The sequence below is a fragment of the Staurois parvus genome, unplaced genomic scaffold (genome assembly GCF_062004578.1).
Source record: "Staurois parvus isolate SC_StPar_1 unplaced genomic scaffold, SC_StPar_1.0 ptg000054l, whole genome shotgun sequence".
NCBI lineage: Eukaryota > Metazoa > Chordata > Amphibia > Anura > Ranidae > Staurois > Staurois parvus.
Genome location: NW_028317850.1, coordinates 2,873,582 through 2,892,843, shown reverse-complemented (window position 1 = coordinate 2,892,843; position 19,262 = coordinate 2,873,582).

Below are 19,262 nucleotides of genomic sequence, written 5' to 3'. Positions count from 1 at the left end.
TTCAAGTATTGGGCAGTGTGCCCTCTCAGCAATCCAGCTTTAGACACCTGCTGTAGGAAGGGGGACCCTTTGCCACTGTGGAGATGGCTCCAGTGATCAAAAGTGAAGGGATCTCTCCAGTCTCCCTACAGCAAAGGCGAGATTGATTTAATCACTGCAGTCCATGCAGCACTGCTCAGGTGTCACTGCTATCAGGCCTCAAACTCCATTCCCCACCAGTCTGGTCTCACGCAGAGATGTGTGCACACAGGCTGAGGTACTCACTTGGATTCCTGCACTGCCAAGAGAAAAAGGAATTGTAGTGTAAGGGCTCATGAGTCCCATTCTATGGCTGATGTCTCAGACTTCTATTGCAGCAATCTTTGATGCCCAAATCTCAAGAGTTGATGACTGGAAGGCAGATTACCTCAGCCGTCACTGTCTGGATCAAGGGGAATTGGTCCTTCACGCTAATATCTTTGACCTTTTTATGTCAGAAATAGGTGGTCTTTGAGTCTGTCATTCCATCTTTGCCTAAAGCAAGAAAAGCCACTTCCAGAAAGATCTAATATTGTTCCTGAAAAATCCTTCTTTGCCTGGTTTGGCCTTGTCCATTTTTATTCAAAAACCTTTGGGCTTGCTCTCCCTTGTCAAAACCTTTTTTCAAGGCGCATCTTGCATCATCACCTTGTACTTTCTTGGGACCTCAATCTGATTCACTTTGCCATGCAGAAACCACCCTTTGAACTCATCAGGGAAATTCCCTTAGATGATCTCTCCTGCAAAGTGACCTTATTGGTTTCTATCATGTCTGTCAGATGTGTCACTGAGTTAGCAACTCTCTCTTCTAAGGAGCCATTACTCTTTCTTCAGAAAGACAAGGTAGTCTTACGCCGCTTAAGTCCATCTTTTCTTCCTAAGGTGGTATCATCTTTTCACCTCAATGAAGACATCATTTGCCATTTTTGTGTCCTGCCCCAAAACACCCAAAGGAAAATCATCTTCACTGCTTGGATGGAGTCAGAGCCACACGAGTCTACATCAAAAGGGACATCCTGCTTCCAAAAGCACCATCACTAGATGGATAAGACAACCCATCACCATAGCCTAAACTCTAAAAGACAAAACTCCATCTGTACTTTTCTGTGTTAACTCCCCCATGTTGGTGGGGGTTTATTGAGCACTCTGGCACCAACCCTCTGTTGCCCAGCTTTATAAGGCTGCCACGTGGTCTTTTCTTCATACCATTCAAAATTCTACCAGGTAGACATTCAGTCTTCTGCAGAAGCAGCACATGAGAGTTATCAAGTGCACTACAATGTGCATGGAGCAGTGAGAATCTATCCTAACTTGGGGAAATGTTCATATACTGAAAAGATGTACCACAAATATGCTATATTTTCTGTTTCTATCTTGTCCTCACATAGCTTAATTTATATCTATAGCCAAAACTTTTTCTAGTTTTGGATACCAAGCACAGGTCAGTGTACAGTCTTGGCACACCTTGGTGCACACCTTGAACTCATTGCGCGTGCAAAACAGCCGAAGACCCAGCAGATAGAAGAAGCTGAGGAGAAAATGTTGGTGCCTGCAAGTGAACGGAGAGAGGTTAGTATATGCAGACTTTAGTTCCACCTTAGTCCTTTGGCCATGTCCATCTCTCAGCATGATCTGGTCATTCACTACCCTAGCCATGTCCCTGTTCATGAAAATGTAACAATAATATTGTAACAATGCACTTTTATTAATTAGTTCTTTTTGTGCAGATCAAAAGAGTGTCCTTTGATCTGCACATAATGTCAGTTCCAGCAACCTCCCATGTAAAAAGAGGTTTGTGATATAATTTTTTCTAATACAGATTGTTCCTATTTAACCCCTTATTAACCCTAATTAACTAGCTCTAATGAAATAATTCTTTCTCTTCTGCCTTTAGCTGACTTTTTTTTGTTATATTTGTACTTTTTTGGTATGTTGATTGTCTTTGGAAAGTAAAGAAAATAAAATATTTTTGGCTAGACAAGAAAATCTTGTTTTCCTTGAAAGAACAATATCTGTAATGGCAATAATGAGTTATTGCCAAATAATATGTCAACAACAATCGTAAAAACAATAGGTCCATAGGTGAAATGTAAAAATTATGATGTTTCATAAAAGATATACAGCTGCAGGAACGGAGTTGATTAAAAGGAACTTTACTCCTGTGACCCTACTGTTATTCGCTGCCATCTTTACAATTCTCACATGTGTGCAGATGTGTTAAAGGTCTCTGCCAGGTCTTTAGGAGATACCTGCGGCACATCAGTGCATGAGTGGGGGATTTTCATACATGCTGCTGGTTAATAGTATTTAAAACCTTGTAGATACCTGTTTTGTGTGTGCACATGCGTGGGACCACCCGTGATTGCGCAGACATCCTATGCCAATACCCGGCAGAGAGCAGCATCATGTCTGCGCATGCATGGAATGCCATGGTACGCATGAGCCCATCAGTAGAACTGACATCACAGGAGGCAGCAGGAGTGCAGGAAATTCCTGGCTGCACAACAACAAAGGTAATAAACCTAAAATATGGGAAACATTCTCCAGTTCTGGAAGTGGGAAAAGTAACTTTGTCCACTTTAATTGAGTAATCCACAATTTACATCTTCATGACCTATGTAAGTGAACATTTCTGTAGTTTTAAATTCCGTGAAAAGCATCAGCCCCCCTTCACACATGAGCTTTTCTGTCATGCACATCCCAAAGTGTGAGAAAATGTAAAATAAAGAATCCCCCTTTTTTTACTAAAGTTTTCCACAGATATACAATAAAAGCAAAATTACCAAAAGTAAAACAGTACAAAAGTACAATTTCAAAAGTACAAAAGGAATCAAAATATAAAAGATAAAATAAAATAAAAGATACCAAAGTGCAGTTGAAACCCAGGCCACGCAGTTGAATCGGGGTCCAGCTACAAGCAACCATAGTACTAAAACACAGAAACTTCCCCCAGCCCCTGTGCAGTATCAACCTTCCAGGATTAAGAAGACATGCAGGTCATCTGGCCAACTGGTCATCAGTATGTTCCAGAGCATTACAAATTAACAAACACAGAGACCATGTCGTGTCAGAGGTTGCCTGGTGAAAACAAAAGACCTTACATGCAGTTGTGCAGAATGGACAGTCACCTTGGTGTGTAGCCCTAGGAGCAATTTGTCATTAGTAGTGGATGTGGAAGTCCAGCTATGGACATCCCGTACGAATGACACTATTCTTAATGGGACCAGTCACACTTTAGCATTGTGTCGCTTATCACCTGTTGATTTAAGCTTGCAAAAGCACATGAGCAGAATTGCATATTTTTGGTCCCTTAGACCTTTAAGCCCCAGTTCATACTGCGACTTATCATGAGACTTGTGACATAAAGGCTCCATGCACACTAGTGTTTTTTTTTGGGCTGGGTTAAGCTCAAAAACACTGGTAAAAACACTAGATAAAAAATTCTGGTAATAGTGTTTTTAGTAGGGTTTAGGAGGTTTAGCGTTTTATTAGCATTTTTACAGTACATGTAGAAAAAAAGGAAAAAGCTAGAAAAAAACTGTTTGTAGCGTTTTAGGAGCTTTTAGGAGCATTTAGCGGGTTTTTTTGTGCTGGAAAAATGCTCCAAAGACTCTACAAAAACAATTTTTTTCTTGCTCCTAGAAGCTAAAGCTCAGAAAAATGCTAATAGCCTAAAGTAGCAGAAAAAAAAAGTTATTACCAGCTTCTAGGAGCTTAAAAAAACACTAGTGTGCATGGAGCCAAAACGTTGTATGACAAAACAAAATAATAATAATAATAAACTTTATTTTATATAGCACCTTACAAAGGAGCTTCTAAAAAGGGTTTTACAAAGAAAGCACAAGAAATACACAGGATAAAACAATGGAAAAAGGGATCATTAAGTGAAAGCTAGTCTAAGGAAAAAAGGTTTTAGATTTGATTAAAATGAGTTTAGAGAAGATGACTCTCTGATGTTCCTTGGAAGTGAATTCCATAGTTTTGGAGCATAGTAGGAGAAGGCTCTGTTTCCCATCGAGTGTAGGTGAGTAGGGAGGACCCCCAGAAGACCAGAATTTGAGGAGTGGAGGTTACGAGGGGGGGTAAGTGGATACAGAAAATGGGGTGCCAAGCCATGAAGAGCCTTATAGGTGATCAAGAGGATCTTAAAGTCAATGTGAAACCTGATGGGTAGCCATTGCAAGGTATCCAGGATTGGGGGGGGGGGGGTAGAAATATGCATGACTTCGGTCTTTTCACAGTTTAACTGAAGAAAATTTTGGGCCATCCACAAATACAGTTAGATAGGAGAGAAGCAGCCAAAGTAGAATCTGGTTTAGTGTGGATGTATATTTGAATGTCGTCAGCATAGAAGTGATAATTGGGCCCATGTGATCTAAGCAGTTGGCCAAGTGAAAACATATGAATGCTAAAAAGTAAGGGGCCCAAGATTGAGTCGTGAGAAACACTGTACTTGGCTGGCCCGACTTCAGACTGAAATCCACCAAGAGAAACAAAGTGACAGTGATCAGTACGATATGACTTAATCCATTTCAGAGCTAATTCTGAGACTCTAAATATGGTTTCAAGGCCAGAGAGTAAAAGATTGTGGTCTACAGCAGCCTGTTTTAACCAGGGTGCCTTGAGGTTTCTGCAGGGGTGCCTTGGCAAAATGTCTAAAAATTGCCCAAAACTTGTATACAAGCCAGCGGGTGGAACAAGCCTGCCTTTTAGTTACACAAAGCCATCAGTTTTCATTGTGCTCCATTACGACCTTCTAGCCGCCAGCATCCTGACAACCAATGACATCATCAGCTGATAAGGAGGATGTCCGCTGCCTGTACAGCATCCTAGTTTGACCCTCCCCTGCCCCTCTCCATCAGTACTGGGGTCACATTAGTTCAGTGATGAAGAAAAACTGAGGGAGAAGAGAAACATTGGAACATTGATAGAAATATTCAGTACCAGTGTGCAAAAGTATATTTGCTTTGGAAGAATAAATCTCATCTAATGGGGTGTCATACATGTGTGGATGTTGCTGCGTCATAAAACTATTAGAATAGTTTTTTTTACATGTTAGAATGGGGTGCCCTTTTAAAATGGACAGACTTGGGGCACCCCATTTTAGAATGGGGTACCTCAAGACTGTCCATAATTTTAAAGGGTGTCTCGGGACTGTCCATAATTTTAAAGGGTGCCTTGACTGAAAAAAGGTTGAGAAACACTGGTCTACAGTAACAAAGGCAGAAGTAAGATCCAGCAGAATAAGAATAGCTAGTGAGCCAGAATTAGAAGCTAACAGAAGGTCGTTAGTGACTTTGACCAAGGCAGTTTCTGTGCTGTGCAGTTGCCGAAAACCACATTGAAAGGGTTCAAATAGGTAATTTAAACCCAAGTGGTTATGTAACTGAGATATCACAAGCTGCTCAAGGATCTTGGCAAGGAAGGGTAAGTCAGATATGGGGTGAAAGTTGTTTACGTTGTCCAGAGCTATGTTGTGTTTTTTTGGTGCAGGGGTGATAGCTGCAGTTTTAAGGATTGTTGGTACAGAACCAGTGCTAAGGGAGTCGCTTATGATATTGAGAATAGGGCATAGAGAACTAAAACAGGAATTAAATAAATGGGTGGGAATAGTATCAAGTATACAGATGGAAGATTTTATATTAGAGACCAATTTATTCAGAGATGCAGAGTCAAACATTAAAACACATTCATTTTAATGGGTGCATCTTAACCTCCCTAACGGTATTCCCGAGTGTAGCTCGGGGTAAAATGTCTATACCAAAAGCGGTAACCCCGAGCTACACTCGGGCTTACCATGCAGCGCTGCATAGGGAGTCCCTGCAGCACTTACCTTGTCCTTGGCTCCCGCGATGTGTCCCCTGCAGCGTCCCCGGCCATCTCCTCCGGCTGATGCCGGCATCCGGCTCCTGTGTGCCGGTCCCTGTGACATCGGGATGTACGGGCGGCGGCGGGAAATTTGAAAATTTAAAAAAAATTTCATTTTTTTCAAAACGATTTTACATAGTAAAACATTGCTGTTTCAACCCATTTCACATACCTTTTGTCCCTAGTGCTTTGTCCTGTCCCCCGTCTGCATTTTGATTGTTCTTTCTGCCTGGAAACGTAGAAAAGTCCATGGTGTCCAAAAAGTGTCCCTTTAGGTCAAAAGCGGGTTTAGATCAGCTAGAGAACAGCGATAGTAAATCAGAACCACTTGCAGAATTGAGTGATAATGATTCGTGGAGAAATTCGTCATCAGACACTGAAAACTATTTTGCGACTTTGCTCAGCGATGTGCGAACTTGGCGCTATATTTCAAATTTCAGTGTTTTTGGTTTGATTATATTATTGAATTAAATGTATGATTTAGAATCTTGTTCAGACAGATTTCAGTGAGTTATTCCTAAAAATTACAGCCTACAATAAAAAAACTACATATTTCCATGCAAAATAATGGTACCGCTTTCAGCACCAAAAATATGAAATAATCTTACCGCTAGGGAGGTTAATCAATGCGACTGAAGTTGCAGCAAAAAACAAAGGTTCCTGCACTACTTTTCTGTGACTTTGATACATCTTGAGTGCCATAGATTGCAATGTTAAATTACAAAAGTCACCAACAAGTTGCATGACTTAGGGGTCGCAGCAGTGTGAACCGAGCCTTATGAAAACTCATGAAAAATACGTTTCCCAGCACTTGCATTCAGAAGTCTATGGGTGCCAAAAATGCGCAATTCTGCTCCTGTACAGCAAGGTGTGTGAAAACCACTTCTAAATCATCTATGTTAACACTCAAGTGTGAGTGGGGGTTAAAGTTGTGATGCAATACAACTGAAATCTAGAAAAGGTGCATATACAAAAATGTAATAAATTCTGAATGAAAACAAACGCTTACTGTTAAAATCCAACACTAACACATTTATTTCCTTTCATAGTTAAACGCTGCCTGTTTTCATTACAGAACACATTCAGCCTCTTCAAAGAGAAGTTTAAATCTATTTTCAGATTTGTATGAGGATCAAATAAAAGCCCACATTTCTTTGATTCACTGGCTGTATGTTGTTAATGTGATTTTTTTCCCCTTAATATTATTATAGTTTTTTTTATCCGCTGTAACATTTTCCTGGCTTGTCTTATTTTAAATTACATTACATATGCCCATGAATCTTTTCCTTCAAATATTTATTTGGAGCAAGTCAGCAGGCTTCATTTGTTTTAATTAAAAAGAGGACCACCAAGATTAAATGGACTTTGTGAGTAATAGCACTTCTTGCTTAGGCTGGGGTTTCTGAGCGAAGTTGGCGTGAGGGTGGCCTCAGCTACATTCTTTGGTTTTCTTGTATGTTTATTTTTGGAGAAACTGGAGTAATCAGAGAAGCATTCTGGGTACATAAACTCAGAGAAGCATTCTGGGCACATAAACTCTATTCCCTTCTTTCGCACAAACATTTAAATGCAACATAAAAGAACGACTAGAACTGGAATGTCAGGTTCTAAGTTGTCTTTGCTCAAAAACACATCTTTTGTGGGAAGGATGCTATTTTTTGCATAGAATGAAAAACATTAACTCGCTTAAAGTAAACACTCCGGTGTATTTACGTCATTTAGAAAGCCAAGACCTTTTCTTCAATTCATATTTAAATTCTGGATTTATGTATTTTAGGTTGAAACTGTTGACAGCCATCTCAAAGCCTTGCATTGGTCTGAGTGACAGTGACCTCTACTGGTTCTGGGTGCTATGTCTGGGATTGCTCTTCCTTCTACGCTGGGAACACACTATAAGAAAATCAGAAGAAAAATTCTATACGAGGAACAATTGGCCGATTATCTGATAATTAGTATAATGCTTTTGACAGTTGATTCTGACTGTTTGGACAGGGGAAAAAAGAGAAGGCGCAAACTAGAAATTTTTATCGTATGTAAACACAACGTCTGTTTTTCTCTCAATGTGTAATCAAATAGAAAAAAAACACATGATAAGAATCAAAGAATGATCAGGAAGAAGGTGTCAAGGAACGTAGAAATCAAACGCAAGAAAGAACACTTGCCTTTGTTGAGAATTTTCATACAAGTTAATACCATTTTCGGTTACATCATGATCCGCATCTTCATGGAAAATCAGATCATCGTTCATCCAATTTTCTCATCGTGTACCCCACTAGTGTTCAACTTTAGGTGTTGTCATCTTAGTACAGAGAAGTACTGGTACTTCTCTGTACTAAGAGGACATCCGCAGTCTCTGGTCATCTCCTGTACTGCGTCCGCAGTCTCTGGTCATCCCCTGTACTGTGTCTGCAGTCTCTGGTCATCTCCTGTACTATGTCCGCAGTCTCTGGTCATCTCCTGTACTGGTCATCTCCTGTACTATGTCCGCAGTCTCTGATCATCATCTGTGCTATGTCCGCAGTCTCTGGTCATCTCCTGTACTATGTCCGCAGTCTCTGGTCATCTCCTGTACTGGTCATCTCCTGTACTATGTCCGCAGTCTCTGGTCATCATCTGTACTATGTCCGCAGTCTCTGGTCATCTCCTGTACTATGACCGCAGTCTCTGGTCATCTCCTGTACTATGTCTGCAGTTTCTGGTAATCTCCTGTACTATGTCCGCAGTTTCTGGTCATCTCCTGTACTATGTCCGCAGTTTCTGGTAATCTCCTGTACTATGTCCGCAGTCTCTGGTAATCTCCTGTACTATGTCCGCAGTCTCTGGTCATCTCCTCTACTATGTCTGCAGTCTCTGGTCATCTCCTGTACTATGTCCGCAGTCTCTGGTCATCTCCTGTACTATGTCTGCAATCTCTGGTCATCTCCTGCACTATGTCTACAGTATCTGGTCATCTCCTGTACTATGTCTGCAGTCTCTGGTCATTTCATGTTCTATGTCTGCAGTCCATTGGTTCAGAATATATTTTTTCTTGGTTTCCTCCTCTAAAACCTAGGTGTGTCTTATGATCAGGTGCGTCTTATAGAGCGAAAAATACAATACTTACTTCATTCGCAAATAGTATGGTGCCTATTTCCTATACACTAATATAGTTGTGGGTAGCATACAAATGCTTGAACTTATAGGTGATTGCAGCATCTCCTTACCTAACCAGGTGGGACAAAGCTGTTCTCAGAGTTGTGGCAAAGAACAGAGAACCCATCATACCAAATGGCTGCTGGGGGTGTAGGCACTATATTGAGAACACAGGAGCACAGTTAGGAGACAGGGACCTTCATGACAGGATCACCAAGTATTTTTTTAATGTAAGCAACATGTTTGAAAAAAATTAAATGCCTATTAAAATGACATTACCGCATTAAAGCTCAAACTAGATTATAGTGATTAGGATTATTATTATTATACAGGATTTATATAGCGCCAATAGTTTGCTTAGCGCTTTACAATATAAAGGGAGACAATACAGCAACAATACAGTTCAATACAAGAGGGTTAGGAGGGCCCTGCTCCTTGGAGCTTACAATCTAGGGATTACCTATACTTTAACCAAGGCACCTTTGAAATGTTTTTGTTAATTTTAAGATTATTATTATTATTATTATACAGTATTTATAAAGCGCCAATAGTTCGCTCAGCACTGTACATTACAAAGGGGGACAGAACATGTGACAGAACAATACCAATACAATGCAAAACATGAGGGGATTGAGGGCCCTGCTCTTTCGAGTTTACAATCTAGATAAAGATTCTGTCATGCAAACCATTTTCATTCTAAACTTTTAGTGTAACTGAACTACAGTCTAATATTTAAATTTTTCCTGCATCTCGTTGAACACACAGTCCAGGCAGGGGAGCATTTCCTCTGCTCCCCTTCCCAAGAATTTGATGCTGTTACATCTCAGTGTGCACATGATCTTATCTCACAGACCAGCAATAAATTAGTATTGCTGGCTGTTGGCTGACTTTTATGATTTTAGTACTGAGAGATGGTGGATGGCCTTGATGTGCACATTATTGGGTTTTTGATGTTTACTTCATTTTATATTGCCTTACAACTTTGTCTACTTAACACTATGCTCATCACAATGTTGTAGTTTCTGTACTGTTATATTGTTTAGGGAACAATTAGATTAGCTAGATTCTGCAAGACATAGAAACAAGGCTTATCATTTGGGTTTAGAACTGTCAGTTAGTTTCCCACTGTCTCCAAATGTGGGAACTGTGCACCATATTTGTAGTATGCTCATACAGTAGGGACAATAATTAGTGCTTGCTAAGCCAACAGTACATCTTTCCTATCTTTGCTGATGGCACTAACCAACAAATTACAAAACTGAGAACCTTTATTGTTATTTCATGTGACAAATACTGATATATGTGCACCGTGGAGAAAAGCACAAAATTACTAAGCCTTAAGCGAGCCATAGACAGTTCAAACCTTGGCCGATTGCATTTGGTTAAATGTCTTGAGGTGTATATTCTGTTATCAGAGTGAGGACTCTTGGGATGTGCAGTGGCATTGAGTGACATAAGGCTGGCATTTAGGAAGCAATGCTTCTCCTCAAGTATATACAGTGGGGGAAATAATTATTTGATCGCCTGCAGATTTTGTAAGTTTGCCCACTTACAAAGAAATGGAGGGTCTCTAATTTTTACCTTCGGTGTATTTTAAATGATAGAGGCAGAATATCATCCACAAATCCAGAAAAAACACATGACACAAATGTTAGAAATTGAGTTGCAGTTCAGTGAGTAAAATAAGTATGTGATCCCCAAGCAAAACTTGACTTAGTACTTGATGGAGAAACCCTTGTTGGCAAGCACAGAGGTAAGATGTTGTTACCAGGTTTGCACACATCTCCGGAGGGATTTTAGTCCACTCTTCTTTACAGATCTTCTCTAAATCCTTAAGGTTTCTTGGCTGTCACTTGGCAACTCAAAGTTTTAGCTCCCTCCATAAATTTTCTATAGGATTAAGGTCTGCAGACTGGCTAGGCTACTCCAGGACCTTAATGTGCTTCTTCTTGAGCCACTCCTTTGTTGACTTGGCAGTATTTTTTGGGTCATTGTCATGCTGTAGGACCCATCCATGACCCATCTTCAGTGTTCTGGCTGAGGGGAGAAGGTTCTCATCCAAGATTTTACAGTTTTAAGAAAAAGTATGTGAACCCCTTGGGATTACGTGGAGTTTTGCATGAAGTGGGCATAAAATGTGCTCTGAACGTCATCTAAGTCACAACAATAGAAGAACACAGTCTGCTGAGCATAATACTACACAAACATTAGATGTTGCCATGGTTTAATTGCACAGAACATGTAAACATTCACAGTGCAGGGAGGAAAAAGTATGTGAGGCCCTGGCTTAATGACTTCTCCCAGAGCTAATTGGAGCCAGGAGTGAGCCAACCGTGACTCCAATCAGTGTGATGATATTGGATGTGTTGCTGACAGCTGTCCTGCCCTTAAAAAATACACACCTGTTTTGGGTTTACTGGTTTCAAGAAGCACTGTCTGATGTGAACCATGCCTCGCAGAAAAGAGCTCTCAGAAGACCTATGATCAAGAATTGTTGACTTGCATGAAGCTGGAAAGGGTTACAAAAGTATCTCCAAAAGCCTTGATGTTCATGTGTCCACGGTAAGACAGACTGTCTACAAATGGAGAAAGTATAGCACTGTTGCTACTCTCCCTAGGCGTGGTCATCCTGTAAAAATGACTGCAAGAGCACAGCGCAGAATGCTGCATGAGGTAAAGAAGAATCCCAGAGTGTCAGCTAAAGACCTACAGAAATCTCTGGCACATGCTAACATTTTTGTTGACACATCTACAATAAGGAAAACATTAAACAAGAATGGAATACATGGGAGGACACCACGGAGCAAGCTATTGCTGTCCAAAAAGAATATTGCAGCACGTTTGAAGTTTGCAAAAGAGCACCTGGATGTTCCTCAGCACTACTGGCAAAATATACTGTGGACAGATGAAACCAAGATGGAGTTGTTTGGGAAGAACACACAACGCTATGTGTGGAGAAAAAAAGGCACAGCACACCAACATCAAAACCTCATCCCCACTGTAAAACATGGCGGAGGGAGCATCATGGTTTGGGGCTGCTTTGCTGCCTCAGGGCCTGGACGGATTGTTGTCATTGATGGGAAAATGAATTCCAGAGTTTATCAAGACATTTTGCAGGAAACCGTACGACCATCTGTCCGCCAACTGAAGCTCCGCAGAGGATGGGCGATGCAACAGGACAATGACCCAAAGCATACAAGTAATTCAACAAAACAATGGCTGCAACAGCACAGAATACACCTTCTGGAGTGGCCCAGTCAGAGTCCAGACCTTTTTCTTGCAACTGTACATTACGTGGTCCCTTTCATTGGTCCTTCAATGTGGCAAAATCGGCCTGTACCTTTAGCAGAGAAAAAGCCCCAAAGCATAATGTTTCCCCCTCCGTGCTTCATTGTAGGGATGGTGTTCTTAGCGTCATTAAATATAAAAATAATCCCCCTGCGCTCCACTGGTATGAACAAACAAAACCCCAAATATATGCAAGCTGCTACCACCTATTCCCAATACCACAGGATGTATAACGTGAAAAACCAATGTTGGTGAAGCGCTTCACATAAAGAACTAAATATATAAAGTACAATGATATAAAAATATAAAATGCATATAAAGTGACCACGCTGTATTGAAAAATACAATTGACTAGTGCTAAGTATTCCCCCCAAAAAAATATATAAATGCCAAGTGCTGAGAGTGTAAGACAGGTCATGCGTTTGCTGACTAGATCGTGCCAAAATACAATATATGCAAAGTAAAAGTAATACACAATGACATTGCACACTTTAACTGAAAGTGACAGGTGCTCCGTATGAATATAAATGTTGGTTAAAGATAAAAATCCACAATAAAGTGCAATAACAAGTGCTTGACATTTCATGTGCAAACAAACATCACGATGTCAGTGCTTTAATTCTTCACGCCAAACATGATGCGTGTTAGCATGCCACACGTGTATATCGTAATCCAAAAGTGGCTAAAGTGCCTCCTCACCTAACCATGCGACCCCTAAGGGCCACAATGCTTTAAGTAATAATGCTCCACTGTATAATTAACTCCTTGTAATCCATGGGCCAATTTCTGTACTCTTTACACTGTTCACTCCAACTATCATTTCCTCATTACACTCTATGCACTCTGGATAACAGTTCTTTATTACACTTCCTAACTCCTCTTTAGTTGTGCGGCATTTCTGAACTGGTACCACTTAGCCTGAACTGGACTCCACCAGTCTGGGGGGAGGGGTGATGTGCAAAGCACTGAGCAAACTTGGCGCTATATAAATCCTGTATAATAATATTAATAATAATAATGTGCAGAGGACACTGTTATGGGCAGGGCCACCCCTATATAAGTGTCATCTACCGCCCTTCATATCACTCCTCCCCACAGTACTGTCCTCTGCCCCCCCTTTCCCCCATAGCAGTGACCTCTGCCCCCCCCAGCAATGAATGTCCTCTGCCCCCTTTCTATCATAGCAGTGACCTCTAGCACCCTCTCCCCCACCAGCAATGCCCCCCCTTTCCTCCCATGGACAGTTATTTAAAAAAATCTGAATTCCCAGCAATTGTCTGGGGATCGTGATATGTCTGCCCTCCACCCCGGTGCCCTAAGGCAGCTGCCTAAGCAGCCGTATGCTGGCGCCCAGCATAAGGCTGCTTAGGCAGCTGCCTTAGGGCACCAGAGTAGCTGGGGGACAGAAAAATCCCAATCCCCAGCCAATTGCTGCGAGTTCAGATTTTTAAAAGACTGAAGCAATAGGCCTGAGTAGTGGTGCTAAAGTCAGGAGGCTGAACATTGCTGTATTTTGTGTTAATGGTGGAAACCCCTATGAGGGATACTGACTGCTGTGTACTTTTTCCTTCTTTCATTTCAATAAATGTGGGCCAACAAGCCCTTAGAAGGCATATCTGGCGAGCACTGGTGAGCGCTACATTTGAAGTTTACACAGTGGCTCAGTGGTTAGCACTTCCACCTGGCAGTACTAGGGTTGTTGGTTAATTTCCCGGCCATGGCACCACCTGTCTGGAGTTTGCATGTTCTCCCTGTGCCTGTGTGGGTTTCTTCCGGGTACTCCGGTTTCCTCCCACACTCCAGAAGACATACTGGTAGGTTAACTGGATCCTGTCTAAATTGGCCCTAGTATGTGTATGTATGAAATAAGTTAGGGACCTTAGATTGTATGCCCCGTGAGGGCTAGGGACTGATGGGCATGTACAATATATATGTAAAGAGCTGTGTAAATTGATGGCACTATATAAGTACCTGAAATAAATAAACAACCCCAAACCTCACAATATGAAATACAGTATATACTGTGTGTGTATGTATATATATATATATATATATATATATATATATATCCTAGTTTTAGGGCTGACAAAGATTAGATGCATACTTTACAGAGATGCCTAGGCATGGAGGTATGACTTCCTATATACAGTATTTGTAAATGTCTGAAACTGATTCTTTGTTTCTAAGTTAAATGTTAGAACATTTTTTAGCTAATTTCCCTGTGCTAGCTAGCTGGATGGAGTACTAGGGGATTTTTGTATAATACACCTACAGTGAGCTTTACAGAATTCTTTTATTTAACTGTCCAACCCCCACAATTCCCACAATAAGATGAGAGTTCTTTTACAGATCTGCACCATTCCATAGCAAGTTATTGTAATTAGTCCATCAAGTATGAGAGTGATTCATGTTGTACTCCTCCCTGTTCCCTTCCAATAGAAGCTTGCAATATGATCCACTCATGCATCTGGCAATGAACAGTGACAATTCTCTTTGCCTTGTAATCTGGTGTTTAAACTCTGAACAGCTAAAAAAAGTCTCCGTCTTGTCCTTTAGGTAACCCTGATTCACAGCAAAGTCATGCTTATGTCGAAGTCACCCTAATGGCCCAGAAAAAAAATGAGTCAATATTCCATAATGCGATGCTGGACAGATACAATACAATAATTAGTATTGCGTAAAATATAATATGGCCAATACTAATACAAAAAACCCTAAACAGACACAAGCTAATTAAAATCTAATCAATGAGGATAACCGATACTCAATTCCTTCTGTTTGATTTAGCAATTCCTAAGATTGACTTCCATATGTGTATTGCTGTTTCCTTTTAATTTAGTAACTTGCTTCTTTTAAAACGCTGAAGTGTTGTCTATAGATCACAATTATGACTGGGGAGCTGTTGTAAGGAAGGGTTAGTACCCCTTTCAGTAAAGCCCCTTCCTGGGTGTAGTTGGTGGGTGGAGTCTGTACCCCTTAAAAAGCTGGTGTGTGGAGTCCTAGTCAGAAAAGAGTATGGGATCAGGTTACCACTTACTTATGTTATATAGGCCTATAGCCTGGAAAGGAGAGGGCTAGGTGGACAAGAGACTCTGGATGAGGGCCTAGGGTAGGCGGAGACATGGTGGACAGAGAGTGGTAGAGATGGCTGGACTATCTAAGCTTAAGCTTACTCTTCTGAAGTGTACTGTACTGCTGGCCTAAAGTGTGAAGTTGAAGTAGCTGTACAGAGTTGGTGACCTTTTATCTCAGTAAAAAATGTTAAAAGGCTATCTGTGTGGACATTCCTTTATTCATCAAGATGGGACTCAGACCAAGAAAATGTGAGTAACAAGATGGCAGAGTTTCTCCCAGGTGTGTGCCAACTCTATGTGAAAAAGTTTTTTCTAAGAAAGTATCCCTTTTACACCATTCCCAAGGCTCAGGTGACATATGCAACTGCAACCCTATGGACTTTGAATATGTTGCCATGTTGCAAGAGACTGCTAGAAATTGTATTTCATGTTCTGAGAGACATTATATACTGCTGACATGTCTGAAAAGGTTGACTGAAAGTGACTGTCAGAGTTGATGATGTTATAGAACTCAATACTTATGACTTTTGTGGCTTCTGTATCAGCTGGTCAAAAAAACAATTAAAATGACACTAAACTCTGGTTTAAAATAAAAACAATTTTATTCAAAATTTGTTGTCTTAAGGATCCACGCTCCCCGGCCTTGATCTCCTTGCTCTACTCTCAACTTATTGCTGACTCCTCGTCACCCCATCAAGCTTACATGCAGAAATGGGAATCAGATCTCAGTGTTTGAACACTGTTTGTGTGAAAGTAAATTAATGTTTTGACTGACATTCTGCGGTTTAGCCACTAGATGTCACTGTTTTTCTAACACAGCCTCAGACTGCATAGATATTTGTATATTCATGAAGAGGTGGGGTTTTGCACACAGAGTTAGAGAGAACAGGAAGGAGAGAGAGAAGCCATGTTTTGGAGCATGGTGAATAAGGGGCCCTGTGAGCTGAGAATCTGATGACATCCAGGTGTGAAAGCGTCCCTCCATAACCAGAGCTGCAGCTAAGTGAAGCTTATGAGATTGCTGCCAGGAAGCTGATGAGATTGCTGCCAGGAATGCTGATGAGATTGCTGCCAGGAATGCTGATGAGAGCAGAGGAACTAAGCAACATATATGGCGAGACCGCATGCTTGTTGGAGAGACATTTGTTCTGTTCAGAGTCACCAGCGGATGCAAAGCAGACCCTGGTCGGTAAGATCAAGCACGCACCTCATTTCAGTGTTGGTGCCTTGAGACTGAGTCCAGGCCTATAGTTAGTTAGTTAGGGTCTCTGTTTGTGTCAGGCCACAAGTGCTGTTACTGATCATTGGAAGGACTCCACAACTGAAAGGTGACATTTCACATTGGAGAGCTGATAAAATCCTACAAACTCAAGCAAGACTGGCGTTTTGCTCAGAAGGAATACTCAGACACGTGCTACGGGACCAGTTATGGGAGAGGGAATACTGTAGATTTATGTAAGATTGTAAGCTGTTGTGCTGCACCGCAGGCTAGCCCATACCGTACATCCATACACTGATTCCTGCTCTTTTAGGGTAATAACAGGTAAGTCGTGGCAGCTTAGTTGTGCCCGCCAGTAGGTAAATTACTACACTTTCTACCTTCATCCATCAGAAGGCGCCGCGCTGTGCAGCACAAGGGTCTCAGCCTTTGGGCTGGGTGTATGTAAATTTATTGTATGTTTCCAGCATTTGTGGTTGTGTTTATTTGCCACATCTAAGTAAAATTCTGTTGTGGCAAAAGCTGGTGTTGGAGTTGCTTTCCTCGTTCGTGACTTCACTGTATCCTGGGGAGCCCACCCCGGTACACGGCTTACATCAGCATCACCCTTGAGCCACAACAATGGTAGCAAATTTGGGACACCATTCAATCATGCTCTTTGACTTGTGTCCGTTTACACAGCCTATCTCCTATACGATCCGCTACAAGTAGACAGAAGAGGATCCATTCTCCTCCATCTAGGCACATCAGAACAGAAGACAGTCAAGGGTAAACAGACAGCAGAGTCCATAGAGCACAGTAGGCTCTGTACATGTCCCTTCTGTATCCACTGAGCAGACATAAACCTGTCATCTGCCAGCTCTGCTCTTATCAGCAGGGGCTCAGCGGACAGATCGCTAGCTGACCAAAATGGATTCTGCCTCATGTAAACGGGGTGTAAGAGCCTAGAGATCATATTAATAGATTAATATAACATCTTGAATTGTCCAGAGCAGCCTTTCTCAACCAGGGTGCCCAGGCAGCTTTGGGTGCCTTGAGGTGTCTTCAGGGGTCCATTGGCAAAATGTCTACAAATTGTCCAAAACCTGTATACAAGCCAGTGGGTGGAACAAACCTGCTTTTTTAGTTACACTAAGCCATAAGTTTTCATTGTGCACTTTTACAACCTACTAGCCACCAGCATCCTGACAACCAATTACATCATCAGTTGATGAGGAGGATGTCGGGTGCCTGCACTGCATCCTAGTTTAACCCTCGCCTGCCCCTCTCCATCAGTGCTGGGGTCACATTAGCTCAGTGATGGATTAAAACTGAGATAGAAGAGAAACACTGGAATACTAATCAGTTCCAGTGTGCAAAAGTGTATTTGCTTTGGATGAATAAATCACCTCTAATTTTTGGTATCCTACATGTGTGGATGTTGCTGCATTATATAAAACTAGAATAGTTTTTCACATTTTAGAATGGGGTGCCTCAAGGCTGTCCATCATTTTAAAGGGTGCCGTGACTGAAAAAAAGGCTGAGAAACCCTGGTCCAGAGGAAAGCTATTTGTTGTGTTAGCAGGCTTTGTATTTGCTGTTATCCAAAATAATACAAAAAAAAAACTACTGAACCTCCCAAAAAATACTATTCAATATGAATTCGTAACTCAAAAAGTACCGCTTCCAGCCTCTTCCAAATTCCTTTATTTTCTGCTGTGATCCAACTTCCTGTTATAGAGTGGCTACATTTGTTCTCCATGGTCCCAGAAATGTAGCCACTGTCTCTTGCTTGCTCCTGAGATGGACTGGAAACTATGGACTATGGGATTTGTAGTGTGAATAGAACAGTGCGCATGACTACAACTAACATGCACTGCTCATTCTAAACAAACTGAAGTGAAGGGGGAAAGCAGATGCTCAGGAGCTCATGGAGGACATAACAAGGAGGCAGAAAAACTGCATGGGGATGTATGGGGAAAATAAAAATATTGTTTAGTGGCATCCAGCTTGGCAGATATAAAAAACACAATCAGTGCAGCTCTGTATTCAGTAATACAGGGCACTTTTTTTTTTTTTGAAACATCATTACATGTATGATTCAATATCATTAAAATGCTAATTATAAGGACAGAGTTAACTGCTTTGGGAAAGTAGATTGTGGATTATACCTTTAGATTGTGGATCTAAACTGTACAAACACAATAAAATAACTGAAGTAACTGGGTTAAACAAACATCTGGAGCATAACAGGTGGTGTGCAGAGTGGAATTACAGCGAAATGAAAAAAGATTCAATAATTAGTATTTTATATTGCTGACAATAAAAGGAATTAGTAACAAATGTTACCATGTGCACATATGTCACTTCTCACAAAAATATTTTATGCCACTGCTGAATTTCCATTCTTCTAAATTTGTACTGTACAACCTGTACCTGACACCTTCTACTTCAAAGAACATTATGAACCAGTCATCACTCCAACTCATTACTCTATAGAGGATTGTGAACACAGGCAATACTTACTCCCAGTCATATAGGCAGTTCCATGTAACATTGTGCATTGCTTGCAGTGGTGACCATAAGGTTGCTCAAATCTTAAAGTTTTGGATTGGAAAGGTGGCAGTTAGAGCTTCCATAAAAGTTTTCAAGGATGGCACAGAGCACATGATCTGTGATGTCAC